This window comes from Pseudophryne corroboree, chromosome 7 (assembly GCF_028390025.1).
Source record: "Pseudophryne corroboree isolate aPseCor3 chromosome 7, aPseCor3.hap2, whole genome shotgun sequence".
Classification (NCBI taxonomy): Eukaryota; Metazoa; Chordata; class Amphibia; order Anura; family Myobatrachidae; genus Pseudophryne; species Pseudophryne corroboree.
The window spans coordinates 181,839,297-181,858,982 of record NC_086450.1 but is presented as its reverse complement, the minus strand read 5'-3'; positions in this window follow the sequence as shown (position 1 = coordinate 181,858,982).

Here is a 19,686-nt window from a genome sequence, read left to right as displayed (position 1 = left end):
GGAACGGGGTGCAGGACATCCAGACCACATTACACAGCCATTCCGGGTGCCGGTCCAGGCACCAGATCACCGTAGATAGCATTCCGGGTGCCGGAACGAGGCGCAGTCCACCTTAGATAGCCGTGCCGGAACGGGGCGCAGTCCACCTCAGATAGCTGTTCCGGGTGCCGGAACAGGACGCAGACCACATGAGATAGCTGTTTAGTGTAGCGGAACGGGGGGCAGGACATCCATACCACATTACACAGCCATTCTGGATGCCGGACCGGGCAGCAGATCACGTAGATAGCATCCAGGGTGCCGGAACATGGCGCAGACCACCTTAGACAACCGTGTCGGGTGCCGGAATAGGATGCAGACTACCTTAGATTGCTGTTTCAGGTGCCGGAATAGTGTGCAGGACACCCAGACAACCTTAGATACCTGTTCTGGGTGCAGGAACAGGGCTCAAACCATCATAGAGAACCGGTCCGGGTGCCGGAACAGGATGCAGACCATCTTAGATAGCTGTTTCATGTGCTGGAATGGTGTGCAGGACACCCAGACATACTTATATAGCTGTTCAGAGTGCCGGAATAGGGTGCAGACCATCTTAGATACCTGTTCCGGGTGCCAGAACAGGGCGCAGACCATCTTAGACAACTGCCTCGGGAGCCGGAACAGGATGCAGACCACCTTAGATTGCTGTTTCAGGTGCCGGAATGCTGTGCAGGACACCCAGACAACCTTTGATAGCTGTTAAGGGTGCCGGAATAGGGCGCAGACCACCTTAGATATCTGTTCCGGGTGCCGGAAAAGGGCTCAAACCATCTTAGACAACCGTTCCGGGGTGCCGGAACAGGAAGCAGAAGACCTTAGATACCCATTCCGGGTGCCGGATCGGGGCGCATTCCACCTTAGATAGCAGTTCCGAGTGCCAGAATGTGCCACAGACCACCTTAGATAGTCGTTCCGTGTGCTGGAAGGAGGTGAAGAACACCAAGACCACCTTTCACAGCCGGAACAGGCTGCATACCACCATAAATAGGCATTCTGGGTGCTGGAATTGTGCGCAGACCACATTAGATAGCCGTTCCGGGTGCCGTAACTGGTTGCAGAAAATGCAGGCCACATTACACAGCCATTCCAGGTTCCGGAACAGGCAGCAGATCACCGTTGATAGCATTCCGGGTGTCGCAACAGGGCGCAGATCACCTTAGATAGCCGTTTCGGGTATCAGAATGGGTTGCAGAACACCCAAACCACATTACACAGCCATACTGAGTGCCGGAACAGGCAGCAGATCACCGTAGATAGCCATTCCGTGTGCCAGAATAGGGTGCAGGCCACCTTAGATAGCCATTCCGGGTGCTTGAAGGAGGTGCACAAAACCCAGACCACATTACACAGCCATTCCGGGTGCCGGAATGGGCTGCAGACCACCTTAGATAGCCATTCCGGGTGCTTGAAGGAGGTGCACAAAACCCAGACCACATTACCCAGCCATTCCGGGTGCCGAACTAGGCAGCAGATCACCGTAGATAGCCATTCCGTGTGCCGGAACGGGGCGCCTCCCGGCTGTTCTGAAAGATTGGGCAAGTATGGTACACACGTGTAAGACACAAGCTTGCTCAGGTGGTCTGCACCCTGTTCCAACACCTACAGATTTGTCCTACTACATCCTTGCTGCAGTCACATTAAACAGCCCTTCTAGTCATGCCATGCCGTGGCATGACTCAGTAGTACAGAGCGTCTCTATGTGCAACTTTTTCCATTAAAATGCATCTCAGTCTCATCTCTATGCTAATTTAAATGATATGCAGCATGCCTATATTCGGTAGAGCACGTGAAGCGGCGCTGACAGCCTCCTATCAGTCCGGGAGCAGCAGCATCTTTGTACGAGAAGCTGGCAGTGACCTCTCCCTCCCAGGTGACAGCCTGTTACAGACATACCCCCCCTCCCCGTATGGGGACGCACTTACACAGCTACTCAGTTGCAGAGGTCGCTGCAGGGAGCTGATCCAGTACGGCATTCAGCATTTCCCTGTTTGGGAGGTGGAGGCAGCAATATTGAGAGATGACCTGAATGTGGAGAGTGGGGTCAAAGATGATACCAAGGGCAAGGGCATAGTTACCATAAGTGCAGGGAGTGCAGCTGCTATGGGGCTCAGAGCTGAGAGGGGCCACCTTCCCTGTTACATTTACATGTGTTATATACAAGGGCATAACTACCATAGGTGCGGGGAGTGCTGCTGCTATGGGGCCCAGAGCTGAGAGGGGCCACCTTCCCTGTTACATTTACATGTGTTATATACAAGGGCATAACTACCATAGGTGCGGGTAGTGCAGCTGCTATGGGGCCCAGAGCTGAGAGGGGCACTCCTTCCCTGTCAAAGTTACACCCTTTAGAATGTAAGCTCTCTCAATTAGGGCCCTCTTCCCTCATGTGCTTATCCTTTTTCTTACTTTAATAATCTTCAACTGCACCAACTCCAGCAGTTTTCGGCCACCTTGATACTTATTCCAGTGTCATCTGCTGATGTAGCTATGTTTATTTACCCTGTACTTCTCTTATATTGTCGCCAACTGTAAGATGCTGTTTTCCTGTTTTGATTATTTGTTTATGTACTCTGTAATTGGGCGCAGCGGGAACCCTTGTAGTGCCATATAAATAAAGGATAATAATAATAATAAAATGTGTTATATACTATTGGGTGGTACATAAGGGCCCTTACACGGTATTTCATAATGTGACTTTGGGATACTGTGTTGCATAATGTGTACTGGGAGTCCTACAATGTGACATAACGTGAACTACGGCACCCTCTATGGTTCATTAAATAAACTAGGGCACTAATATGGGGCATAGCATTAACTAAGGCACTACTGTGGTTCAGAAAAGGAGCTAGGGCACTATTAGAGGTGACAATGCTGAATTCCTTTGTCGTATAAAACACCTTAAGAAGTCTAAGAACACTGTACGCTGTTTACTTAAGAAGTACCGTAATGGTACGCTATTTGCGTAACGATCGCTCAGCCGTAGGCGAGACGCTCAAGCGTCACGTTCGCTCGCGGCCCAGTGATCACAGGACACGTTATTGGTTATGTCTAGGGAAATGATTCGCTATGGCGTAGCTTACGCTCGAGACCACGAGGAGGTCACCAGCGATGCCGACGCTCACAACACTATACCTTTATGTAAAACCTTATATCAATGAAATACACTGCATACCTTAATGTGAGTACAGGGTGTAAGTGCAACCTTGTGTAACCTGACTAACTACAAAGCTGCTTGTGCGTCACCGACGCTCAAGTGAACACTTAACACTATAGAAAATACACAGATACTGGTTTAGGGTTCCAAAGCCTATTAACTGTATTATATCTAATATACTTGTAAAAAAAGGATAACAGTACATATGATACACTACAATATAACAGAGACTTCCTAACCACAGAACTAAACAATAAATACAAATAGACAATACTACGCTGACCTAGATACAATACAATACAATACTATAATACTATAAGGTATATAAGAGAAAAGAGGAGAGAGAGAGATAGAGAGAGAGAGAGAGAAATTGGCTCGCAGAAAGACAATGATTATGGAGAGAACTTACGCACAAAGGGTATGATCGCCAGCGCCTCGATATCCAGCTCCCGATTATCAGCAGATAACCGTTGATGAGAGAGTGCTCTTGGATATGGTCGGCCTGCCTATTTATGCCCCACACACAATGCAATCTAATGGTCCCTACAGTCTCACTGTCCATTGGACGCAGGAATTCGGCTTCGCATTATAACAAAGGTCATAGGTTGATTCATACAGGTAAACTGTCTTGTATCAGTGGCCTAAGTTATGTAACACAATGGGTGATGACCAGCACATTCCTGTCTTCTGGAGACCTTTTGTTTGGCGAATACAAAACAGAATCCTGTCTGGGTTCTGCTCTATATTCATGATGTCCACTTTCAATTGAGACAATGACGTCTCAGCCCTTATTTTCCTGTATACAAATCCAGCCCCATTTGTAAACACAGGTGTTGGTCTTCTCCATTGAGTCTCAAAGCTCAATGTAATTAAAGGCTATTGCACTCCGTCTGCGGGAAAGATACTGATTTGGAGTACAATTGATCTTCAATTACTATTCTTGTGATTACCTTATGCATGTGTAGATATGAGGCCCTCTTAACATGCAAACTATTGTTTGGGGGATCTCTGAGGTCAAAGAGCCATTTGAGACCCACTGATGCATGACTAAGTAAGAACAAATGATAATAGAAAATAGACATAACTTGTTATGTCCATAACTATTCGCACGAGCGATTAATCCGCTCCAAACCAACACCGGAATATTGCTGATTAAATACTCTTCCGATGGGTACCAAACACTGCTGTATGATTCCTGTTAGACCCTTCGTACGATGTAAAGAGGGATTCCTCGGCTCAGGGACGTTCTATTTTAACCAAACTTTCAGAATCTATCAAAGGGACCATGATCTATAAACTACATTAATTGTGAACATTTGTAACTAATGAGTCGCACGCTACGATCACGTAAACTCTACCGTAAATGCGCATACTGCGCGTGCGAGTGCACGCTATTGCGGGTATGCGCTTCCACGGGAGAGCGTACGCATGCGCAGCACGGACCAGTGTGCGGTGCAAATATGGCAGTGTGCATTAAGACATTTTTCTGACTTTGACAGTCCACCCTTTGGCAGTCAATAATAACTGCCACAAAATATTTAAGGAGAAAAATGTAAGTCAGGGGTTAATTGATTTCCATGGTGGGGAAAGGAAGAAGAATGGAGTAGGTGTGAAGAGGGTATGACCTAGTGAGAAAGCAGAAGCATGTGTGTATGAGTCCATGTTTGGAGGGTCATGTATCATCGTGCCGTACGTGTGGTAGATCAAGCTTCGAGGTATTGCGAAGTATACATTTGAATTCCTTCTTATCCCGTACTAAGGGTCTGTGGATGGGCTGTCAAACTCTACCGAGCTCATTTCGGCTTTCAGTTGTAACAAAATGGGGATGCACATTTTAGTTGATGATACATGAATGGGGGAGGTATGTGGTTGCTGATATCTGTGCCTGTATTCCCTATCGACTATGTGTGTCATTACCTGAGGGTTGTAGAGATGAAGATAAAGAACACTTATGGAAAATGCAATGATATTCTATGTCAGGGAAATGTACATCTGTCGATTGAGGTCTTGATTGGTGTCGGTTGATTGGAGTCTTCTTCTTTGTGCTTTTGCTCATAAATCGTGAGTAAAGCAAACAACGTCCATGGATTTACAAAAAATGTTGGGCTAGCGTGATTTTAAAGTTCCTAGGGAAACTGGGGTACCCATGGCATTGTCCATCAAAATCTTGTATATCAGGTCGTCTGCTCTTCTTCTTTCCATCTTTCCGTTGTCGGCCCCTTGGCTCATCAAATCCTTCGTCTACGTGGGTCTTTGTACCTCGGAGGAAAACATAGAAATGGGTGAAAGACGGACCGTATACTCATTACATCATTACGTCATGGTTTCTAGCATTGGGTCATAAATCAAATCCAGGTTAATTACAGTTTCCTCACTCCTCAAGCTCATCACTTTCGTACTTTGTTTACACCTCATCAAAGCCTGCCCGCATCTAAATATCAATCCAATAGATATAACAACACCTAAGATACACAGGAGAAACTTTCCAACATCCATTATGACTCCTTGAGCCCACTCTCCCAAACCGGAGAACCAATTTCGCGGGTTCAACCATGACACCCAACCAGTCAGCTCATTACCTACAGCAGCAAGGGTGAGATTGTGTTTCCGACGAAATTCCCACTTTAATTGCAGAATATCATCCATCTTTTGGTCTATGACCTCTACCGGATCCTCGGTACTATTTGTGATGTACGTGCAACACTTTATGCCGTACTGTGTTGCCAATGTAACACAATATCCGCCTGTTACTGCTGTAAGGTAATTAAGAACCATCCTATGCTGAACTAGTTCTGTTTTGTAAGCTTGGAGTTCCCTTCCAGTGTATCTAAACGTGTCATCATACATTTCAGTGATATTATCTAACAAATTGGCGAGTGCGGAAATGTATTTATAATTCATCACTCCTCGAGCGGTACGAGTGGAATCTAACGCTACCAGAACCTGAATCCCGGTGGATTCATGGATAAGATCAGAGGCCGGATGCTCTAACCTTTCTGACAGTTGTCTTTTAACTCGGTGTTCGTAGTGAGTGTGAGTATAAGGAGCTTGGGCACCACGGTGTATGTCCTTCATTTTGTCATGTGTTACAGTCATCACTTCAGGCAATACTTTTCCAATATAACACAATCCTTCAGAGTTTGGGGCAAGCCACTTGTACGCCTTTCTCCCGCATATGAAATATGCGTCATCGGGGAGAACATAAGGGACGGAGAAGGACATGACCATGTTACAAACCTTCCAGGTGAAATCTCCTGACCCTAATTCTTCCATCTGCCTAATGCACGTATCAGTTTGTATGACATGTGCACAGTATCCTGGTGATACCTCTCCAACTCTAGTAATCCTATTTCCTAAGGTATATCGATACCGAAAAGATTTTCCTCTACTGGCTATGTGGCGTACGAGCTCTGTATCTGTAGGCATTCTATCTGCTCTGTGTGAAAAGGTCATGGTAAGGTTGCTCCATGACACTTCCCAATTTCCCGGTTTTCTAGGATTGGAGATGTTAAAACATAAGAGGGACCTATCCACATGGTACTGGTGGAGCTTCAAACTAGGAGGGCTGGAGATGTTAAACCTCCGGTCCACCGGTCTCCCACCACTTAGCTCAAGTACCTCCCCTAACGTTAAAGGAAATGGTACTAGCCCTGATTTGCTGTGACCCTGAGGTACTTGAGAGCATACCCAACAATCTGTTTGGTTTAATACGCTACCCACTAGAGAGTGATAGTCACTCAATGGATGCCGGTCCATATGGTTATTAAGACTGGATTGGCATTCTTGTTACAGAGCCTACAGATACGGTCTTTCTTCTTAAACTAACAATCCTTCAAAGAAAATGTTTACAGATAACAGGGTGGTTAGATCGTGCCCGGTACTCGCCTTTGCTTGGTGATTGGGTTGCTATTGGAAATTTACACCTCCGTCTCAGTCCTCAGGACCTTTCTGGATCCTTTCTCGACCTCACTGGTACTCTCACCGAAACAGACTGCTCTGGTCAACATCATGGTTAACGGGAAAAAATCCATATCACAGTCTCTTGGGGCAAGTCCATCTTACAGGAGGAGAAAAGAAGAAATTTGTAAATGGGGTATAAGAAAATCAGTTTGAGGGGGAGAGAACTTGTTACGATAATAAGTTCTCTCGTCTTGTTGTTCTTCTTGTTCTGCTGTCCTCTCAAAGGTGTTGTCTCTCAGTCTTCAAAAACGATCATTCTGGTGATGCAATATTCCTTCCTAACCGACGATCTTTCTGTAAGGAGCAAAAATCTGGCATTACCATTGGTCCAACTGAGGGGTGACATAACATCTTTAAACCATGGAAACATGAGTGAGAAGAGAGAGAAAATAAAAAAAAACAAAAGAGATAGAGAACAATTCATGTGCATATATACATTACATAACCCGACAATAACCACCAATAAGAGAAGAGAAACAAAGCATTTTTAAACATTGTAAGAAAACATTGTTAGCATTAGAAAAACATTGTCAGACTATCAGGCTGTCGTATCTACGTGTCTAATGGTCTCCTTGAGCAGTCCCTCCCCACCAGCACTTGCATTATTCCACTGTCTGTATCTGGCCAGAATACATTGTGGCGGAGGTCATGCTGGGGTTTGGTAGACTTCTGCAAGGACCAAGTGGATATGCAATGTGTGAATTCTTACCACTACTAGTCAGAGATGGGGATAGAGAGAGGGAGAGAAAAACATTTTTCACAAATACATTTACAACGTTTCACCTGGTCATCCCTGTGTCTTTAGTGAATGACCTCCCACTTTATTAATCGTTACCTCAGGCTTACCATCAGTCCTAATGATCACCTTTCTTGACTATATTTTATGGGTGTGGCCCAAAATTCTTCCTATATGATCCCTGATTATAATGGTGTATGTTGTAACTTTGCTCATTTCTTGGTCTAGGGGGTCTAACTTTATGTGGGTTATTACAGTTGTTGGCATAATGCCCTTCTCTTCTACAATGGTAACAAATCCTTGGCCTTCTCCATGTGCTAGGGGCCTGGGGTTCCGGTCGACTTGATGCATCCTCTAGTGCTTGGATGTTCAGTGTCATCAACCGCTCTCCCTGCGCTTCCCTGGTTCTTTGGATATTTCGGTCATGCTCGATAGCGGACTCTCTTAATGCCGCCACCGAGATACCTCTCCAATGAGGTATTGAAGTTTGTACCCTAATTTTTAGTGTGTCTTTCAAGTTGCTCGCTAATACGGACACAGCTACCTCTCTGTGGTGTACATTAGTTTCAATGTCATCTATACCAGTGTACCTAGCCATATCCTGCAGAGCCCGGTGAAAATACTCTTCTGCGGATTCACCTTCTTTTTGTCCTATTGTATAGATTTTATTCCACTTTGCTACTGTAGGAAAATATTCTTTCAACTGTAGATTGATTCTTTTTATATTATCTTGGTTATACTTGTTTGTTAGTGGCACTTCCTCATCTAGCTTACAATCAGTGATAAATTTCAATGAATCAACATCGGGGGGTAAACATGCCCTCAGCACTGTCCTCCAATCTTTGTTACTTGGCTCTGCAGTATGTCCTAGCACTCTAATGTATCTTTGACAAGCAACTAAATCTTTCCTGGGATCAGGAAATTCAGACAGAATTGCTCTTAATTCTGTTCGGGAAAAAGGGCAGTACATGGCGATGTTCCTGACAGGAGTGATTCCTGAAGAGTCAGTTTCCCCATTTGGTACTGCAATTACCCTAACAGGATTAAGTCCAGTAATGTCATTCTGAATTGGTTCTAGGATATAAGGTACATTTGTTTGTGCGTGATGTATATTACCATACATACCTGTGAACACGACCTCACCTGACCCTCCATTAGGGGGTTTGATTACAGTTTTTACCGACTGGGTCGTGTCCACCTGGACGTCTTGTGTGATGGCTTCTGAAAGAGGTGCCGACATCGTTCTTGGTTCACTTTCTGGTTGGTGTTCCTGAGGAAAGTTTAACATGGGGTGCGACTTGCATGGGTTAATAGTTGTACATTCAACAGTATTACAATTATCTTTGTTACATTTATTACACTTATTCTTATTATCTGTACTACTGTTGCTAAGAGCATTTTTATTGTTCACCCTTGTGCTTCTCTCCGCAACCACAATCCCCTCCATTGCCACTTCTCCTCTCTCAAGATGAAAGTTAGGTAAGTAAGTTATATTTCTTTGCATTTCACTCTCCTGTTGCCATATTTGTAAACAATCATAATGCTTGATTCGTCTCTTTGCTGATTTGATGAGACATATCCTTTGCCTTAAATTATGCAACACCTCTGAGTCAAAACTACCTATCCCGGGAAATGGTGCCTTATCCCCCGCAGTCATTCGTGTCCATTCATCACAAAAGGTCTCAGAGTGGGGACCATATTTCCCCCACATTACTAACCGAGCAGACCCTCGGGGTCTGCAAGCCTCTGGAGTCTGAATCCCGACCTCCGACCGTCTCTGTATTGTGCACTTGGCTGCCATTGTGGACCTTTTTAACACAGAAAAAACTTCCTAAAATGCACCAAACACAGAACTTCCTTAAAACTTCTTCTGCTCCGGGTATCTCCGTTCCGCCTTCTAGCAGACACGTGTAGCCGTTGCAGGCCCTATCTCTAGAGATTTTCCTGAGAAAATTCCCTTCCTTTTTCTTTACACAAATCACGCTTGCATGTGCTCCCTACAACACGTATGAGGGCAAGATTTACGCATGGATATACGACCTCATAACCCGTTGTTATTGGTCACACATACAACCGTGCGGTCCAATCGTACCACTTATAGACACTTGTTGCCCATAAATGGTAGGATCATTGGAGTCTCCCTACTGTGCTCCAAAACAGCCAGAGCGTAATACAACGAAAACTTTATCACACTCTGTTGCACGTTTTCACTCAGATCGTGCTCATCACATTCCACATAGATCACAAATTATCACATAGATCACAAAGTCCACAAAGCGGGATTATCACCTAGATCACAAAGTCCACAAAGCGGGATTCAATACACTCATACCGTTTTCAACCCAATATCATTCTTATAGTTTTCTGATCAGAAAAATCATTTCCCGTAGTCTGATAGCTCTCCCCAGAGGTACTACAGTAAAACAAGGTATTTAAACTAAGTTTTGGAAAGCTGAAATCAATTTGTGTTATTTATCGCCTTGCGTTATTTACCGCTGTGCGTTACTTATCGCCTTTGCGCTAATTATCGCTTTGCGCTAATTCAACTTTTCGTGACTTGAGCTACGTGGGCGTAACCAGACGCTACGTTGCGTAGTGTACGCTGCGTGCGTCTGCCTTTCGGATTGCGTACGCTAGTCTTTGTTAGCGACACGTGTACGCAATGCAAAGGATCCACCGTAACACAATATATATTTTATCAATGTAGACGATCCCTGATCATCTACCGCAATCCACACTGCACACTGGCTGCCTCGTCTCTCGGACAAGCCGTGTGTTGTTCTATACTTTAACTATTACCTCTACTTATTAAATAACAGCAAATCTCCTTTTAGCCCTTTCTATCAACTATAAAATTTGGCAAACAGGAATAGTGATATACGAAAAATGAAACAGAAATGCAGATATATGCGTGCGTACGCAAGACAAAAGAAAAATAAACAGTTTTAAAAAGACACAAGCGTTTTGTTCTTACTTCCGGTCCCGGATTCCTTCAGCACTCTTAATCTAAGCGAAAGCAGACGCTTATCCCGTCAGCAACTGCGAGACAACCTCCCACCCTTTGCTGGAGGGATAATGTCTGCTGATCTACCCAGTGCAGATATGAGAAGGATAGGACACGCCCCCAATTGACAATGCTGAATTCCTTTGTCGTATAAAACACCTTAAGAAGTCTAAGAACACTGTACGCTGTTTACTTAAGAAGTACCGTAATGGTACGCTATTTGCGTAACGATCGCTCAGCCGTAGGCGAGACGCTCAAGCGTCACGTTCGCTCGCGGCCCAGTGATCACAGGACACGTTATTGGTTATGTCTAGGGAAATGATTCGCTATGGCGTAGCTTACGCTCGAGACCACGAGGAGGTCACCAGCGATGCCGACGCTCACAACACTATACCTTTATGTAAAACCTTATATCAATGAAATACACTGCATACCTTAATGTGAGTACAGGGTGTAAGTGCAACCTTGTGTAACCTGACTAACTACAAAGCTGCTTGTGCGTCACCGACGCTCAAGTGAACACTTAACACTATAGAAAATACACAGATACTGGTTTAGGGTTCCAAAGCCTATTAACTGTATTATATCTAATATACTTGTAAAAAAAGGATAACAGTACATATGATACACTACAATATAACAGAGACTTCCTAACCACAGAACTAAACAATAAATACAAATAGACAATACTACGCTGACCTAGATACAATACAATACAATACTATAATACTATAAGGTATATAAGAGAAAAGAGGAGAGAGAGAGATAGAGAGAGAGAGAGAGAAATTGGCTCGCAGAAAGACAATGATTATGGAGAGAACTTACGCACAAAGGGTATGATCGCCAGCGCCTCGATATCCAGCTCCCGATTATCAGCAGATAACCGTTGATGAGAGAGTGCTCTTGGATATGGTCGGCCTGCCTATTTATGCCCCACACACAATGCAATCTAATGGTCCCTACAGTCTCACTGTCCATTGGACGCAGGAATTCGGCTTCGCATTATAACAAAGGTCATAGGTTGATTCATACAGGTAAACTGTCTTGTATCAGTGGCCTAAGTTATGTAACACAATGGGTGATGACCAGCACATTCCTGTCTTCTGGAGACCTTTTGTTTGGCGAATACAAAACAGAATCCTGTCTGGGTTCTGCTCTATATTCATGATGTCCACTTTCAATTGAGACAATGACGTCTCAGCCCTTATTTTCCTGTATACAAATCCAGCCCCATTTGTAAACACAGGTGTTGGTCTTCTCCATTGAGTCTCAAAGCTCAATGTAATTAAAGGCTATTGCACTCCGTCTGCGGGAAAGATACTGATTTGGAGTACAATTGATCTTCAATTACTATTCTTGTGATTACCTTATGCATGTGTAGATATGAGGCCCTCTTAACATGCAAACTATTGTTTGGGGGATCTCTGAGGTCAAAGAGCCATTTGAGACCCACTGATGCATGACTAAGTAAGAACAAATGATAATAGAAAATAGACATAACTTGTTATGTCCATAACTATTCGCACGAGCGATTAATCCGCTCCAAACCAACACCGGAATATTGCTGATTAAATACTCTTCCGATGGGTACCAAACACTGCTGTATGATTCCTGTTAGACCCTTCGTACGATGTAAAGAGGGATTCCTCGGCTCAGGGACGTTCTATTTTAACCAAACTTTCAGAATCTATCAAAGGGACCATGATCTATAAACTACATTAATTGTGAACATTTGTAACTAATGAGTCGCACGCTACGATCACGTAAACTCTACCGTAAATGCGCATACTGCGCGTGCGAGTGCACGCTATTGCGGGTATGCGCTTCCACGGGAGAGCGTACGCATGCGCAGCACGGACCAGTGTGCGGTGCAAATATGGCAGTGTGCATTAAGACATTTTTCTGACTTTGACAGAGGGCATAAAATTAACATCTGCTGTGGAGAGGTGTCTCTCTAGAAGCATTAGGATATGCTCCTTCAAAATGTTGCTATTGGACCCACAAAGTTCTAGCTAAGCCCCTGACCAAGGGACTTATTTTGAGGTGGATGCAGTGTCTATGCCACATGCAGTTGGCCAATGTTGTAAGTATGCATATGCGTCTTAGTCTCACAGCTCATGCATCCAGTCTCACAGCTCATACATCCCTAATTTTACTGCATTAAGACGCAGCACATATTTGGACGAACAGTTTATGGATTTCTTTGGGTGTTCCTGGGAGGTAACAAGGGGTGGCTATGCAGACGCGGGTGTGTCACTGTAAGCAGCTGCTTCCAAAGACACACAGCCACTGATACAGAAAGCCACACTCAGATGGAGAAACTGCACCTGCCATAGGACTGCATGAAGCTGCAAATTCGCATCTCAGAATAAGAAACTTGGGCCCTCATTCCGAGTTGATCGGTCGCAAGGCGAATTTAGCAGAGTTACACACGCTAAGCCGCCGCCTACTGGGAGTGAATCTTAGCTTCTTAAAATTGCGACCGATGTATTCGCAATATTGCGATTACTAACTACTTAGCAGTTTCAGAGTAGCTCCAGACTTACTCTGCCTGTGCGATCAGTTCAGTGCTTGTCGTTCCTGGTTGACGTCACAAACACACCCAGCGTTCGCCCAGGCACTCCCACCGTTTCTCCGGCCACTCCTGCGTTTTTTCCGGAAACGGTAGCGTTTTCAGCCACACGCCCCTGAAACGCCGTGTTTCCGCCCAGTAACACCCATTTCCTGTCAATCACATTACGATCGCCGGAGCGATGAAAAAGCCGTGAGTAAAAATACTTTCTTCATAGTAAAGTTACTTGGCGCAGTCGCAGTGCGAACATTGCGCATGCGTACTAAGCGGATTTTCACTGCGATGCGATGAAAAATACCGAGCGAACAACTCGGAATGAGGGCCTTGGTTACAGCATAAGATGCAAACACAGATGATGCAATAGATGCAGCCATGCCCATGTTTAACTTAGGGGGTCATTTATTACCTTGAGTGATAAAATTCATTTCATGTGATAAATGGTGCTTCAACCAATCAGCTCACAATTGTCATGTGTTCAGCTCCTGTCATGTGTTTGAAAAATGACAGTTGGGAGATGCATTGCTGGTGCACAATTTATCATACGCAATGAGTTTTTTCACTCATGATGAGTTTTATCACTGGTTGATAAATTAGCCTCTTAGAATCAGGCCCTAAGGCAGCAGCCTTGGGAGATAGAGGAGATGGTGATGTTGGCAACAGAGAGAGGGAGGGGGTGAGAGGTGGAGGGAACATGGGCAGGAGAAAACAATAAGTTTGGTCTTGGTCATATAAAGCTTCAGGGAGTGCTTGGCCATCCAGATGGAGTTGAAAGTGGAAGAGAGAATGGAAGGAGAGGGGCCAGGAGAGGAGAGGGATATTTGAGTGTCATCAGCTTAAGATGGTATTGAAGGAGCTGATAATATTTACAATAGAGGGTGTGTAAAGGAGAAGAGAAGGTGGCCAAGAATGAACCCTCTACACATAGTGGAAGTGAGGTGGAGATAGAGTCATAGGAAGAGACAGGAAAGTAGTGGTTGGTAAAGTAGGAGCAAAAAAAAGATAGGACAGATTCACGGAGGCCGCTAGAGTGAAAAGTGAGGAGGAGGCAAGGCTAGTGTCAGTGCTGAAGGCATCAAACAGATCATGAAGGATGAGGAAAGAGAAGTGATCCTTGGATTTGTCTGTGAATAGGTAATTGTCGTCTTTGGTGAGAGCAGTTTCAGTGGAGAAGCGAGGTCGGAAACCTAATCGGAAAGGGTAGAGTAGAGAGTGAGTGGAAAGGAATGAGGTGAGGCAGAGACAGACAATCCTCTCATGGATCTTGGAGGTATAGGGGAGGAGAGAGACAGGGCAATAGTTAGAGAGTGTTGGGATCAGGTCACATTTTTTTAAGCATTTATAAGACTAGGGTATGTTTGAAAGAAGAGGGGACAGAGCCAAAAGAGAAGGTAAGGTTGAAAAGATGAGCGAGGTGGGAAAAATCATTGGGAGAGCTGGGAGGGATAGGAGACTGTTGTCTTTACTATTCCCGGTGGTGGGAGAGAATGCAAAAAGTTTTGAAGGCTGTAGAGAGAGGGGCGGTGGTGGTGGGTGTGATAGGCCGTTAGAGAGAGGCGATAGCATCATGCATGACTTTGGAAGTAAAGCGGATGGGGAAATAAAGTACAGAAAGAGAGGATGGCAATGTAGGTGCAAGCGGCAGAGAACTGAGTTACAAGTAACAAATAGTGAGGGTTGTAGAATTGAGAGGAGAAAAGAGTTTTTAAGTATGATTGTTTAGTGTGAGTCAGTGCAGAGCTATAAGTAGAGAGCATGCATATGGAGAATGTGATTGCATGATTTCACTATGTACCAGAGCCGTAAGTAGGTATGTGCGCTGTGTGCCTTGCACACAGCGCATGTTGACCTGGGGCACACCCAGCCGCAACGACAATCTATAGTTGACACTGACAGGATCCTGAATGTCAGCTCCGCCTCCCCTCTCCTTCAAGACGGAGCTTACAGTGCAGCTGCGGGCAGTGTTGCCCGATCGACCCCCTCCCTTGTGGTAAAAGTGAGCCGCCCTCCCTCCTTCGTGGTAACACTGAGCCCCCCCCCCCCTTGTGGTATGCTGACTCTGATCCGTGTGTAATGGCCAGCCCCCCTCCCCCATAATGCTGAGCCGCGCGGAATGGCCGCCCCCCCATCGTGGTATGCTGACTCTGATCCGTGTGTAATGGCCAGCCCCCATCCCGTAATGCTGAGCCACGCGGAATGGCCGCCCCCCCTCGTGGTATGCTGACTCTGAGCCACGCGTAATGGCCAGCCACCCCCCCCCCCCGCCCCATGGTAACACTGAGCCCAATCCCCACCCGCAGGATCTTTCAGCAGCGCCGGGTGCCGGGCCCCTCTGTGTGCAGAAGGATCTGTGCTGCAGTGCCCGTCCAGTGTAAGATGAGAACCGCTGGCTCCTGCAGTCTGAAGGTAAGCTTAGCAATTAGCACAGCACGGGGCAAGGTGGGCAGGCACAGGGGCAAACGCAGGATATCTGGGGGGGTTACAGATATACTGTAATGTGTAAATGGTGACTGACTCAGCAGGTAGTGTACTGGTAATGTGTAAAAAGGGACTCCACTTGTCGTAATGTGTAAAAAAAAAAAAGGGCTCTACCTGCCATGCTGTGTAAAATGTGACTTTACCTGCCATACTGTATAAAAGGGGATACCACTTGCTGTAATGTGTAATATGGGACTCTACCTGCAGTACTGTGTAAAAAGGGACTCTACCTGCCATACTATGTAAAATGTGACTCTATCTGGCATAATGTGTAAAAAGGCACTCTGCCTGGTGTAATGTGTGTAAGTGGCGCTACTGTGCGACATAATTTGAATAATGGAGACTACTTTACAGTGTAATATAAATTGGTATTATTTTGTGTCAACGTCCCTTCCCAATGAAGCCATGCCCCTATATTTTTTGTGCACTGGCCATGTTTTAAATGCGGGGGTGGTGGTGGGGCAGATGCTGTTTCTTGCACACAGCGCTAAAATGTCTAGTTACGGCACTGCTCTGTACTATTCCTAGGTATGGAGCATTTATGAGGGTAACAAGTGAGTTTTGTTTAGAGGAGTTGGGAAACAAACTGACAGAGCCAGAGAGTGATGGTCTGGGCAGCAGAGTCAAGAGTATTTGTGAGAGTGGAATTGTAAAGTGAAATAGCTTGTTCAAGGCAGGAGAGGGCAAGGTCAAGAACAGCCATGTTGTGCTTTGTGAGCACAAACTTGGGAGTGAGGGTTAAGGTTGAAGGCAAAACCTAAATTAGAGAAAAACTGAAAAATATAGGTTTCTCTGGCGCCAATTAAATACCCAATATTTATAACAGAGTTCCAAAATAGGGAATACTCAACCCTTGAAAAACAAACCAAACACCAAGAATAGAAAGCACTGGCAAGCTGTATATATATATATATATATATATATATATATATAATGATTTTTATTTCATTAATTCGCAATGGGCACTTTATATGTTTATTTCTCTGACGTCCTAGTGGATGCTGGGAACTCCGTAAGGACCATGGGGAATAGCGGGCTCTGAAGGAGACTGGGCACTCCAAGAAAGAATTAGGACTACCTGGTGTGCACTGGCTCCTCCCTCTATGCCCCTCCTCCAGACCCCAGTTAGAATCTGTGCCCGGCTCGAGCTGGTTGCACACTAGGGGCTCTCCTGAGCTTCTAGTAAAGAAAGTATTTATTAGGTTTTTTATTTTCAGTGAGATCTGCTGGCAACAGACTCACTGCAACGAGGGACTTAGGGGCGAGAAGCGAACCTACCTGCTTGCAGCTAGCTTGGGCTTCTAGGCTACTGGACACCATTAGCTCCAGAGGGATCGAACACAGGCCCAGCCTCGGTCGTCCGGTCCCGGAGCCGCGCCGCCGTCCCCCTTGCAGAGCCAGAAGCAAGAAGATCTTCACGGAAATCGGCGGCTAAAGACTCCGGTCTTCATTAAGGTAGCGCACAGCACTGCAGCTGTGCGCCATTGCTCCCGGTGCACACCACATACTCCGGTCACTGATGGGTGCAGGGCGCTGGGGGGGGGGCGCCCTGGGCAGCAATTAGAGTACCTTAAAGTGGCTAATCACACATAATATAGCCTGTGAAGCTATATATGTGTAAAATACCCCTGCCACATTATTATTATAAGAGCGGGAGAAGTCAGCCAAAAAAGGGGCGGGGCTATCTCCCTCAGCACACTGGCGCCATTTCCTCTCACAGCTCTGCTGGAAGGACGCTCCCCAGGCTCTCCCCTGCAGTTTCCAGGCTCAATAGAGTAAAAAAGAGAGGGGGGGCACTAAATTTAGGCGCAAATACTATATATATAGCGGCTATAGGGTAAATCACTTGTGTAGTGTAACTCCCTGCATTATATAGCGCTGTGGTGTGTGCTGGCATACTCTCTCTCTGTCTCCCCAAAGGACTTTGTGGTGTCCTGTCCTCAGTCAGAGCATTCCCTGTGTGTGTGCGGTGTGTCGGTACGGCTGTGTCGACATGTTTGATGAGGAGGCTTATGTGGAGGCGGAGTAGGTGCCGATAAATGTGATGTCACCCCCTGCGGGGTCGACACCTGAGTGGATGGATATGTGGAAGGAAGTACGCGACAGTGTCAACTCCTTACATAAAAGGTTTGACGACATAGCAGATGTGGGACAGCCGGCTTCTCAGCCCGTGCCTGCCCAGGCGTCTCAAAAGCCATCAGGGGCTCATAAACGCCTGCTACCTCAGATGGCAGACACAGATGTCGACACGGATACTGACTCCAGTGTCGACGACGATGAGACTAGTGTACATTCCAATAGGGCCACCCGTTACATGATTACGGCAATGAAAAATGTGTTGCACATTTCTGACATTAACCCAGGTACCACAAAAAAGGGTATTATGTTTGGGGAGAAAAAGCAACCAGTGGTTTTACCCCCATCTGATGAGTTGAATGACGTGTGTGAAGAAGCGTGGGCTTCCCCCGATAAGAAACTAGTGGTTTCTAAAAAGTTACTAATGGCGTACCCCTTCCTGCCAGAGGACAGGATACGTTGGGAGACATCCCCTAGGGTGGATAAAGCGCTCACACGCTTGTCAAAGAAGGTGGTACTACCGTCTCCGGATACGGCCGCCCTAAAGGAGCCTGCGGATAGGAAGCAGGAGGCTATCCTGAAGTCTGTATATACACACTCAGGTATTATACTGAGACCGGCTATTGCTTCAGCATGGATGTGCAGTGCTGCAGCTGCGTGGTCAGATTCCCTGTCTGATAACATTGATACCCTCGACAGGGACACTATATTGCTAACCATAGAGCATATTAAAGACGCAGTCTTATACACGAGAGATGCACAGAGGGATATTTGCCGACTGGCATCTAGAATAAATGCAATGTCCATTTCTGCCAGGAGAGTATTGTGGACTCGGCAGTGGACAGGTGATACAGATTCTAAAAGGCACATGGAGGTTTTGCCTTACAAAGGTGAGGAATTGTTTGGGGAGGGTCTCTCGGACCTCGTTTCCACAGCAACGGCTGGGAAGTCGACATTTTTACCCCATGTTCCCTCACAGCCAAAGAAAGCACCGTATTATCAGGTACAGTCCTTTCGGCCCCAGAAAGGCAAGCGGGTTAAAGGCGCGTCCTTTCTGCCCAGAGGCAGAGGTAGAGGGAAAAAGCTGCACCATACAGCCAGTTCCCAGGAACAAAAGTCCTCTCCCGCATCCTCTAAGTCCACCGCATGACGCTGGGGCTCCACAGGCGGAGCCAGGTGCGCTGGGGGCCCGTCTCCGGAACTTCAGCGACCAGTGGGCTCGCTCACGGGTGGATCCCTGGATTCTACAAGTGGTATCTCAGGGGTACAAGCTGGAATTCGAGACGTCTCCCCCTCGCCGTTTCCTCAAATCAGCCTTGCCAACAACTCCCCCAGACAGGGAGGCAGTGCTGGAGTCGATTCACAAGCTGTATTCTCAGCAGGTGATAATCAAGGTACCCCTCCTTCAACAAGGACGGGGTTACTATTCCACAATGTTTGTGGTACCGAAACCGTACGGTTCGGTGAGACCCATTTTAAATTTGAAATCCTTGAACACTTATATAAGAAGGTTCAAGTTCAAAATGGAATCGCTCAGGGCGGTGATTGCAAGCCTGGACGAAGGGGATTACATGGTATCACTGGACATCAAGGATGCTTACCTGTATGTCCCCATTTACCCTCCTCACCAGGAGTACCTCAGATTTGTGGTACAGGACTGTCATTACCAA